A 12,645-nucleotide genomic window follows, 5' to 3' on the forward strand; every position below is an offset into this window, starting at 1 on the left:
TCAGGGTCTTTGTCATTACCTATGGGGGGAAATCAAATTCGTATACCTTATAAACTTCAGATAGTAGGTATACGGGATCCAAAAAATAGTTATAGTCTTGACGCGTATGCAAGCAAGCTGCTATCACATGAGAGCATGGATACTTCAGAGCTTGAAAAAACCCGCAGTCGCACGTTCTGTCCCGTAGATTTACTCTTAACGACACAACTTCAATCCCTTGAAGAGGTCGCGACAACTCTATGACACAAACCATTTCATACCTTCTAGAGAAGTCAGATATATACATTCCATTTGATGCAACAAATTTTTTTCTGTAGATCTACAACTAATCTAGGGTGATAGACATGACCGCCTTGCATCCAGGTTTGAGCTTGTCCCCCGAGCTTCGCAAAAAGCGCCCCCAAACAAAAATATGTAGTTTTTACCAAAGTCGCTACAGGTAACTGATATGCACCCTTTAAGGTTGAATTGATTACCTCAACCAAGTTGGTCTTCATGTGTCCATATCGATATCCACTATCATATGCGTTCGTCCACATTTCTTTATCGATGAGGCTGATGTAATCGTATCATTCCTCGTTTTTCGCCTGCAAATCTTGAATCATTGATTCAAACGTTCGAGGAAGTAGTTCGTAACCTTATCAAAAAATGCATAACTTACTAACTTGTTTTGTTTTCAAAATTAAAATGATCGAAAGAAAACAAACTACACCAGTTTCACTTACCCATGCGCACAATTAATTGACGCTCATCATTCTTCTTGTACCTTCCATGGTAGTTCACATCAATGTCTCGGAGACAATACCTATGTTGGACAAAGGGTGGTTGCCACATTGGACCCAAAGACTCCATTGCTACTTTGATCCAGCTCTACGATCTGAAATAACACATATTTTTTCCCTCGTGATAACATGTGCACGTAAGTTTCGGAGGAAAAAAGCCCAAGAATTTGTATCTTCTCATTCGACAAGAGCAAAAGCAACTGGAAGAATGTTGCGATTTCCATATTGGATAACTGTCAATAATAAAACTTGCTTGTATTTTCCATACAAGAAAGTCTCATCGATCTGGATCACAGGCTTGCAGTATTTGACAACATTAATGCACTGTGGATAAGTCTAAAAAACCCGGTAGAATTGGCATCGATCACGTAGAACTCAATCATTATGTTATGCATAGGAGGTTTCGAAGTCCACAATTGTCCCAGGATTCAACGTCCGCACCAGCCTAAACCAACCTGGAAGTTCGTTGTAAGATGCATCCCATTCACCATGAAGTTTGACAATGTCATTTTGTTTTTCCAACCAAGCTTTTTTATAGGAGATAGTGTACCCATACTGCGATTGTATAGCTGAAATCAACACTGCAACAACTATATGAGAGCTTTCTATTACCATGGGCATGATGGCTTGGCATATCACTTCAGAGTCCAAGTTGGGATGATCTTGGTTGACCCCTCAAGCACAACATGTGTGAGGACCATTGTATACTGTTAGTTCTCATCTATTGTTTTTCCTCTTCCTCTTCGATAATGAACCATCCAATTGCATCCGTTTTCGCGTTGGGCATAGTAGCATACATATTTTTCGATCGTGGAGCGGTCGACTCTGGACTGAACAAAATTACAGATATTGTAATTTTTGATAGCCATCATCGCTTCTTATTTTCTTGAAAACTCCATGTCTAAAGATAACTCACCATTATTTATTGATGAGTAATATCCATAGTCACCGAGATGAGGCATATCCGCAAATTCTGGCCCGTACATTGCACCATAATCAGCTTCATACATGTGTGCAGGAGGGTAAGTTTGTGCCACATTTCCTGGAACTTTATCTACATCATCATCATCGGAGTTGAATTGCGGTGATTCTGGGTGAATAAATAGTCCAGTCTCAACACCATCCGCACCAGGCTCACGAAGTGGTTCTTCTGGTGGAGATGATGGTTCCTCCATGCTCTCCACATTTATGTCGAAGAACCTACTACTTGCACGCCTTTCCCTTGAACTGGAAGACATTTCGACATTGAGATCAAAAAAGCTCGCAGTTGAATGCCTCCCCCTGGAGCTTGAAGTTATCATGTCAAATGGATAGTTCACAGATTGTTGTGTCGATGGCATCTCCATATTAAGGTCAGAGGGATTTGCAGATGAATGTTTTCCCCTTGAACTGCACGCGATGTTGCCATACGGATTGTTCGTTGACCCACCTCGGTACATATCGTAAGGAGTTGCAGATGAATGTCTACCCATTATGGAATTAAAATCATTACACATTACTGTCGTCAGGTTGTCAACTTGATCAACTTTTTTAGCCAGCCCAGAGTGGGAGCTTAATGACTGACCCCGACAAGCATGCACTTGAACAAAATTTACATACATCTCAATATCGGCGTCTGAATAATTACTTTGAGATTCATCCATCACTTCAACATCATCATTGTTCGAAAGTTCGAACGCTGTATAAGTTAATGGAAACAATGATGCTGGAAATATGTACTGCAACGACGACATTCTTCTACTACTTCCAACATGAACCTTCCTCAAAATCTTCATTATCAGCTCCTCAAGAGTTATGTTTCTCTTGAATGATATTTTAACACGCTCATTTGGTACGAAAACAACGCCGATCTCATCTTCTCGAATTTCACCATTATAATAAACAGTAGCTGAAAGTCGCGTCATTCTTTGAGTTTAAAAGTGCGACGATATTATATCTGCAAAAAAAACAACTGAAATAAACCTGATTAAATAAATAATATATGAACAAAAATATAACATAATAAAATTTTTACACATAAACATATAATATGTTTTCAAATAATCATAATAAACAATAAGTATAATAATAAAAATTTATAACAAAATTACCTTATAACTAAAAATGGCACGAACTTCTGAATCAAATATGAAAAGATTGTCAGAATTATTTACTCGTTGATGGAATTGTTGTATTAATTTATAAGTTAAGAGGGGAAATGTGAGGAGTTTACCAGGGGAAAAGGGTATTTATAGCCGAGAAAAGTAGCTATAAATATATAAGGCGCAGTGTTGTATCAGTTAAAGCTAAGGCGCAACCCTTTGCTTTATATAATTGAATTAAACGTAAGGCGCAACCCCTGACTTGTGCTATTGCCCTACGTGGCGTAAGGCGCGCCCCAGGGGCCGCGCTTTACACACGTGTAACCTACATCAGCATAAGGCGCGCTCTAGGGGTGCGTCTTACCCCACGTGGCGCTAGATCAGCGTAAAGCGCACTGCAGGGGCGCGCCTTACTGCAAAGGGTGTTAGATCGGGAAAAATAGTCTGAAGGGTGCCTGACATGGAAAAATAAATGGAAAAGGTGATATATCAGGAAAAACGCCGTAGATTCTACTTTTCCTGTTAAAAAATTTAATCTTATTATTTATGTCCTTATTTACGTCGGATTAAATCATATTTTGGCTTTATTATAAAATATGATGTAAGGTGATCTACATGCTTTGATGAAAAGAGTAGATAGCCTTATTGTGTCCCGATCTAGGATTGACAAGTACTGGTGTCCTTGAATTTATAAGTTTGGCTGCAACATAGATAAGAAAATGAATATGATTAGTAAGGGAAAATAAATGAAATAATAATGATAAGAAATGAAATGAAATAAAGATGGCATAGAGGGCTGCGGAAATGATGGTCTTGATGGATGAAGTTGATGGTGTTGATGATGAAATAGAGATGGTGTTGTTGTTGTATCTCAAACACGCCAAAGATAATTAAGGCTAAGGAGCACAATCCCGATCTTCACAAACTTGTTTGAGGGGTGGTGATAGTGTCTTCAACCCACTAGATATCAATCTAGGAATTTAGGAATCATGATGGAAGGAATGACGCCACAAGTATAGGAACTATACTTGTTTAATCGATAAAGTTCACAAAGAACTTTGAAGAGAAATTAACTCACAAGAGTAATTTTAATATATGAGATGAGATGATTACAAATGAAATGCCAAAGTCTATTTATAGTTTTTCAAAGGGTTTAGGCCGAATAAATACATGATGGTTCGGCTAAAGTTGAAACCCCTTTGAAAGTACATGATTTTTAATGAAAATACATGATTTTAATGAAGATACATGCTCTTGGCCGAATGGTTAGGTGGTGGTTCGGCCCTAAGGATGGTTTTAATGTATTTGAAAGTTATTTGGGCGCCAAAATGAAGAGGAAAGAGTCTTTGGCCAAATAGGAAGCATCATTTGGTGTTTTGGTGCCAATTTGATGTCACATGGAGTGCACATGTAACCCTCTCAGACCGATGCGGGTAACCCGATATGATATGGAGTGTCACATTAGGGCCACAAGAGCGACCCACTGTAAAAATAGCGGAAAATTTAAAACTTTTCTTAAAACATGTAACATATAAAATCATTTATTAGTATTAAGAAATAAAACAGATGTTCAGACTCGTATATAAAACAAAATACAATTACATGCCCCCTAATCACATGTATCATACTCTGAAAACAACGCCGGAAGAACTCCCTTACTGATGTCGATAGCTGCACTGGTACAATTCTTTTAACCTGCAATGTTGAGTAATAGAGTGATCTTCGGAAAGCTCAGTAATACAGAACTACCAGATGATTCTACATGACATGTAGATAAATGGAAAGCCATATAATTTCCTTATTGAATCATATGTATACCAGTTTGCAGAATAATTTGGGGTTCCCTTAGAAGTTCATCGAGTAGAAACCATGAATCTCAGTTCATAAGAAACCTTTCAAAGTATGACATTTTCAGGAGATCGAATAGGATGTCTAGTGTGTTCCAACAGTATAATAAAATCATAATAGGTACACTTATCAAATGATAGTTCAGTAAATCTCATAAAATCATAATGAAATTTAACTTTTGAAACTTGTAGTTTAAACCATTCTCTTGTACACCATCTGCAGTTCCTAGAACTGCGTCCATAGGGCTTACCTTAAGCACACAGCGAAAAGGGAACCAATCTAAGGATAGGCTTTGGGGCCTCTATGTTTAAGTCCGTAAGTCCACAGGGCTTACCCTAAGCACAAAGCAAAAGGGAGCCAACCTAATGGAACATATTGGGGCCCGTGAGCCTACCCAAGATTCACAATAAATCAGATAGTCGTCTTAATCCATATACGTGGTAATTAAATACCAGTTCAAACCAAAAATCAGATAGTCGTCTTAATCCATAAAACATCACAATAAATTGGTGCATCAATAAAACATGAGCCATAGAATTCAGTGTACCACATTTTAAAACAAATAAAACAATTCAGTAATAAATAGGGAACACACTAGAGAATCCAAGTATTTTCAGAGGCCATTGTAGTAATCATTTTGGACAACATGAAACTTATGAAATTTGATCGAATTCCATGAACAAGGTCCTATTGAGGAGAATCGATTACTAACCGATCTAGCCAGACATTTAAGGTTGATACATTAAAATCCCACTATATTTTCGTGTGCATTAGGAAAACGTTCAGGAACCTTTATACATATTAATTCTAAATTCAGATTTACTGCGAGTGATTCCATTACCCAAACAATCAGGGGTATTCAGGAATATACTTTGAATTCATAGGATTTCAGCCCAATTGAACCAAATGAGGTATTCAGAATCTTTTCCTTCTGCGTTACTTGCTTTTTTTCAAACATGACCGAAGTGATTATAGATGAAATATAGAATCGAAGATTCAAGTCATTTACAATCTACGACTATCGATCATATTATCAAATAACTCGAGTTACACAACTCCCAAACTGATGCATGTCAACAAGTCAATTCATTATCCTTCCAGTGTATTCACTCTTTAATACCATAATGCAGATCCATAGATCATCCCCATAATCATCACTGAATAAATCTTCCAACGGTCTTTATTTTATTTCCACGTTTCAACAATATCAGGAAATACTGACGTACTTGATCCATGGTTCATAACCCATAAGGACAATTCATCATGTAAGTTCAACAGTGTTTCCAAACTCATCAAATCACCTATTTAATCCTTAGTCATTGATGTTACTTAGTTCGTTTAGTAAGCAAGTCTATCCCGATTACTTTAAAGTTTTCCAGAATAATTCAGACGTTTCTGAATTTCAAATACACGTTGTACTTCATTTCATTTCAATTTATTCATATAATAAAGTCATTCTGGTATTCGTGGTTGACTTGAATCACGAATACCCACTTATTAGTATTGTATGTGCTCTAGAGTTGAGCTGAGCCAAGTACTTCCAGAATTATCATCGATCCAAATTTGAGAAGATGAACAAACATTCAAGTGATACTTATATCATTCATGTAATGATATAGCACTAACGTTGGTTGATCACTTAAGTTGCGTTCCACAACTTTTACTGGTAGCACAACATCCATGTTTATTTGGATTTCTTAATTAATCCAAGACATTTACTTATTCTAGGTCATAAGGGCATTTTGGTCATTTTGGTGCTCACCATTTTTCTATTCATTTCAAAGCTTGAGTATATCCATTCATTCCTGAGCTTGGTGACATTCTTGAGTCATTTTCATTCCAGGGGTATTTTGGTCATTTTACAATTCTAGAATATTTCAATCCTTTCCTTTCATCCGGTCTTATTATTTTATTCAATCTTATCATTTACTTCAGTCTTTTCGAACAATTCTGACAACAGAATACCTCCGATAAATTACTCTTCAAGTATTTACTCCTTATTCGAATATTTTCGGGTCAAGTGCCTTCTCAGATTTTACAAACGGAATATTATAAATTTTTCTGAAAAAAGACAGGATCTTAACAATTAAATTCGTACTTAATCGAGTTAAGTACAAATCCTCAAAATACTCTCTCATTCAGGGTCAATTCAGAATATTTTATCTCTCAAGGGTATTTTCGTAATTTCTTAATCAGATAATTTCAATATTAGCTCTTAACGAAAATAATTATAATTTAGAGATCCTATGATCAATTGCTTTCCCGAACATTCTCTTATCTTGAAATAATTCCTTAATATAATTCTAATATCTTGCACAAACCCTCTAGGAGTTAAAAACCGGTTATTCGTATTTCGTAAGCAAAATCTAGCATTTCTTAAGCACATCTTTAGTTTTATCATATCAATATATCCTTCCAGAGTTATTAATCAATTTCCAGAGACAATTCTTGACATCTTACAACTTAAGGGTATTTTCATAATTTTACCCTATCAGAGTATTATCATAATTTCTCATCCAAGTACCTTTAACATTTAACCTTTGATGAAATAAACTATAAGTTACAAATCCATGTTGATTTCTTTATCACTAAGCACAGAACTTGTAATTTAATTCTAACAATCCCTTAATTTCTTATAAAAATCATCTAAACCATAATCAATTATTGAACCCTTTTACCGTATTCAGCTCGAGTGTAGAAACTAATTGACTACACAAATGAGACCAACATTATCTTAATCATGCATTTACCAATATTCAGATGTTCCATAAGGCATAAAGAGGTAGTAAAGTATTACCTCGATTTTTGTGCAATATTGATCGACCATAAAAATTCCATTCGAACACCTTTGATCTTCAATTCAACTTCCAATAATTCCTCAGATACATATCAACATAATTTATATCAAAAACGGAGCTTAATTACGATAAACGGATCGAATCGGGTGATAAATTAGTGAAAAATAGCTTACCGGGTTCGAATTTGGCGAAACGGATTTCAGATTCGGATTCAGGACGTCGTAAACATAAAATATGACTTTTCGGAAATTTGGAATTTTCGGTCAAAATCAAAGTCAAAGGGTTTGACCGACAATTTCGAGGTCTTCAGGTTCGAATTTCCAAAAATAGAAAACGGAATCGGATTTGGAACGTCGAAAAATGTCAAAATAGGTATACTCGGTCAAAGTCAAAGGTCGTTTAATGCCCGATCAAAGCCAGTCAAAGTTCTGGTCAACATAGTCAACGGTCAACGGTTCAGTACAAGCGGTCCAATCCAAGCGGCTCGATCGGCTCGGTCGGCCGGCTCAGTCGGCCAGCTCGATCGACTCAGTCAGCTCGGTCGGCTCGATCGATCGGCTCAGTCGATCGGCTCAACTGGTTCACCAAGCTGCCAGACGAAGCCCACTCTCAGGGGTGGCGCGTGGGGGCATGTACAGTGGCTTCCGGAGTCCTAAAAATCACACAAAAATTTCTAAAAATTATTTTATGGCATTTTAAGGCACTTACAAAGCTTGGTTCACATTTTTGAACGGCGGAGAGCTCGATTTCAACAAATCGGAAACTTTGACCGTCTCACCTCCTCAAGCGCTGCCGTCTACAGAGACCAAAGATGACACCGGTGAACTCGAAACGGCACAAGGAACACGATGGTGCGGGAGGTGTCGAAAAGGGAGCAACGATCGGCAATGAATTTAAGATTTCCTCGGCGATGGTGCTAAAAAAAACGTCGAGACTTTGACTTGAAATTCCTGGCGTATGGCAATGCTTTACTTCAATTAATTTAAGGGGTTTATTCATCGCTCGATGACGAACACGATGGTGGTTTTAAATTGACGATCGGAGGTCGGACGGCGTCGGGATCGGGTTTGGAAGTTGGGCAATGGAGGAAGGAAATTTGAGAATTGTTTTTCTGTTTTGAAACAGAAAACTCACGTATTTAACATGAGTTTGCGACAATTCAAGGGTAAATTCAGGGCTTGGTCCCTGAATTTCCTTCAACTTTAAAATAGGCTACAAGTTTTAAAAACTTTCAATTTAATCCTCAATTTTCTTCCAAAATACCAATTAAAATCATCAATTTATAATTCTAAAATTTAGCCCCTAAATTGGGGGTGTTACAACACATGCTTGAATGATACACATGGAAGCCTACTTGAACGCACATGGGTCTTCTTGCAAGGCTTTGGTGAGGTTGCAACCATAGGATGATGTCTTGAAGTCCATGGGCAGCCTAGAGATGAACTAGCTTCAAGGTAAGCTAGGTGAGTGTCTTGTTAGCAAACTAGGTGAGTTATAGCTTGATGAACTCAATCTAGTTAGCTTTGGTCTTTTCAGCTCCTCAGCTACTCTCCTAGCAACTTCCAGCTACCTTTAGTCCACTTTTCAACAATTTGGTCCAAAGCTCTCCTCCAACTAGGTTCAGCTACATGCTAGCTCCTCCAGCTAAGTTGAAGCTCCTTAAGTGATGATATGAGCTGCCATAATGTTCATGAGCTAGTGTGAGCTGCTATGCTTCCTTTTAGCTAACCAAGCTACCATAATATGCCTTGCTTTGTATTTCACATATAGGAATTAACAAACAAACCAAGTAAGCAATGTGTGAGCTCATTTAATGTAAAATGCATGTTGTCGTGAGGTGTTTGAGTGATATGAGCTATGAATGATCATCTAGAAGCTAAGATAACATGTATATAAGCTAGATAGAAGGCATAGGACGTTCATGAGCTTAAGAAAACATGTATGAGCTAGAAAATAGATGCATGCATGCAAATGAGCTAAAGAAACATGGATTTAAATCTAGTGAGCTAATGTAAACATAACACGAGCTAGAATAACATGTCATGAGTTAATGAATGAATGAATATATGCTGCCATGATATGTAAATGATATGCAAACATAATAAATGAATATAAAACATATGTAAGACATAATATAAAGCTAAGTAAAGATGTGAAAACATATGTTATGCGTGAAAATCATATAATATGCAAGTGAATGATAACATATGATTATTCAAGCATAGTTTAAAATGAAAATGTATGCTCATAATAATATATATAGTATATAAATGAGTAAATATAATATAAAGTAAGAAAGAAACCCCTTAGATTGATTTTGATGGATCTTCAATGATGTGAGTATGTCATGCAAAAAGTTGGTGCTAGACAGGATCACATCAAAATAAGTGCCTAAACTATACCGTTTTCACGATAGGTGTCAACAATATTTTTTGAATGATCTCAGTGCCTAACGTTACAAACATATTACTTTAGGTGCTCGGGCCGTAACTAACGATAGTTTTCTCCATTAAGTGCCACGTGCCACATTCTGGTAATTTTGTTTTTTTAATTAAAAAAAATATCATATTTAAAAAACACCAATTTCTCTTAAATTACAAAAAGAGAAATCGAATTTATAAAAATCCTAAATCTTAACCCTAACCTGTCGTCATCGCATTTTTCGGACACAATCATCGTCGTCGACTTAGTCCCTATCATCCTTCTAGTTATACGATGTTGTAGTTGTCATCGATTGGCTGTCAGGATCGCGTGGGATTGCGATTTTCATCCTAGGATTTGTTGGTACAAAACGCTGATTGGCCATCGATCGACAGTTGATCAGTCACGGTTTCATAGGGGCATTAATCGTCGGGGTAGGTGAGGTCAGGTGGAGCTTCGTAGATGGTAAAGGGCGGTGACCGACATGGGTTTAGACATTGAAATGAAGGTTTTCAAAGTTTGGGGGCTATTTTGAAATCTTTGTGTGTTTTTTAAAAATATATAATTTTAATTTTTAAATTTAAATAAAGTTTTTAAAATTACCAGAATGTGATACGTGTCACTTAACAGAAAAAATTAATTACGCTTACGATTTGGATACCTAAAGTAATAATATTTATAATATTAGATACTGAGATCATTTAAAATATATTGTAATCACCTATTCATGAAAAATGTTATAGTTTTAGCACTTATTTTATAATTAAGCCAATATTTTTTTATATATTTAAATCAACTCGTTTAAATTTTTAGTTGAAACAAAAACTTATCTGATCCAAATAAAAATAAGTAGCTTTAATTAATATATTAAAAATATAGATTTATTTTTTTAAACAAAATCAATTCAGAATATATTTTTAAAATTTTTGAATTAAATTTATGTGTCCGAGGTTGAACAAAGTCGGATTTCAATAAAGAAGCAGCAGAAATGATTTTCTGCCATTGAAAAAAATAAAATAAAAATCCTAACCTTATGTTCTTGGGGACAATTAATTGCAATAAAATAAGGGGTGTTTGGATTGGGGAATGTGGGATTCCCATGGGAATGGAATCCACATTCCCCCGTTTGGTTAGCCCGGGAATCCTATTCCCGGTAATGTAAGATTACCAATAGTGGATTTTTTGGGGTATATTACCGGGAATGTCATTACCTCCCTTTCCTTAGGTATTGTTGGATTACCGGCGTTTGGACTAAAATGCCCTTAAATTTTTATTTTTTTCAAAATATTTATTCTGTCATCGAATAATAAAAATTTTACGAATGTTAAATTACAAATTTATCCTTAAATTATTTTAGATTACAAAAAAAAATCTATAATTAAAATTTTATATAAAGTTCAGGGGTGTTTGGATTGGGGAATGTGGGATTCCCATGGGAATGGAATCCACATTCCCCGTTGGTTAGCCCGGGAATCCTATTCCCGGAATGTAAGATTACCAATAGTGGATTTTTTGGGGTATATACCGGGAATGTCATTACCTCCCTTTCCTTAGGTATTGTTGGATTACCGGCGTTTTGGACTAAAATGCCCTTAAATTTTTTTTTTTCAAAATATATTTATTCTGTCATCGAATAATAAAAATTTTACGAATGTTAAATTACAAATTTATCCTTAAATTATTTTAGATTTACAAAAAAAAATCTATAATTAAAATTTTATATAAAGTTCAAGGGTTTAAATAAAATTTTACCCTTTCATTAAACTTTTTTTATTTTTAATTTTGTAAAAAATATATAAATATTATGAATTTAATTTTTTTAAAGAAAATATATAAATATTTTCCAACTTGTAATATTACACAAATATATAATTAAGACAATTTGGTCAAATATACATTCCAATAATCTTTTATTCATTTAACCAAACACGGTAATCTTACATTCCTGCTAAGCCAACCAAACACAAAATACAACATTCCCAGTAATGCTATTCCTTGGTAATCTTACATTCCCACTGGTAATCTTATATTCCGTGAACCAAACGCACAAGGGTTTAAATAAATTTTACCCTTTCATTAAACTTTTTTTTATTTTTAATTTTGTAAAAAATATATAAATTATGAATTTAATTTTTTTAAAGAAATATATAAATATTTTCCAACTTGTAATATTACACAAATATATTAAGACAATTTGGTCAATATACATTCCAATAATCTTTTATTCATTTAACCAAACACGGTAATCTTACATTCCTGCTAAGCCAACCAAACACAAAATACAACATTCCCAGTAATGCTATTCCTTGGTAATCTTACATTCCCACTGGTAATCTTATATTCCGTGAACCAAACGCACCCTAAGGGTAGACTAGTACTCATAAAGGACACTTTTGCTTCTCTCCAGGGAAATAGATTTGATCGGCTGAGTTGCCTATTTTTTTTTAATCTTTATTATTTTTTTGAGCATTGATAACTGGTAAAATTTTGGGTAAACTCAAGTTCAGTACTAAAATTATTACTTTTGTTTCTGTTTTAGTATCCAAATTTTATTTTGTTTCAAAATCATACCTAATTTTAACTTATGTTTCAGTTTGATACCCGTTGTTAAAAGTTTAACGGTGATGTTGACATATCACTATAAGATATTGTCACATCATTATTAAAAAAATAAATAATATCACGTTAGCAGTTCTAATAAATTTTTAACATTAT

This window comes from Hibiscus syriacus, unplaced genomic scaffold (genome assembly GCF_006381635.1).
Source record: "Hibiscus syriacus cultivar Baekdansim isolate YM2019G1 unplaced genomic scaffold, ASM638163v2 tig00116951_pilon, whole genome shotgun sequence".
Taxonomy (NCBI): domain Eukaryota; kingdom Viridiplantae; phylum Streptophyta; class Magnoliopsida; order Malvales; family Malvaceae; genus Hibiscus; species Hibiscus syriacus.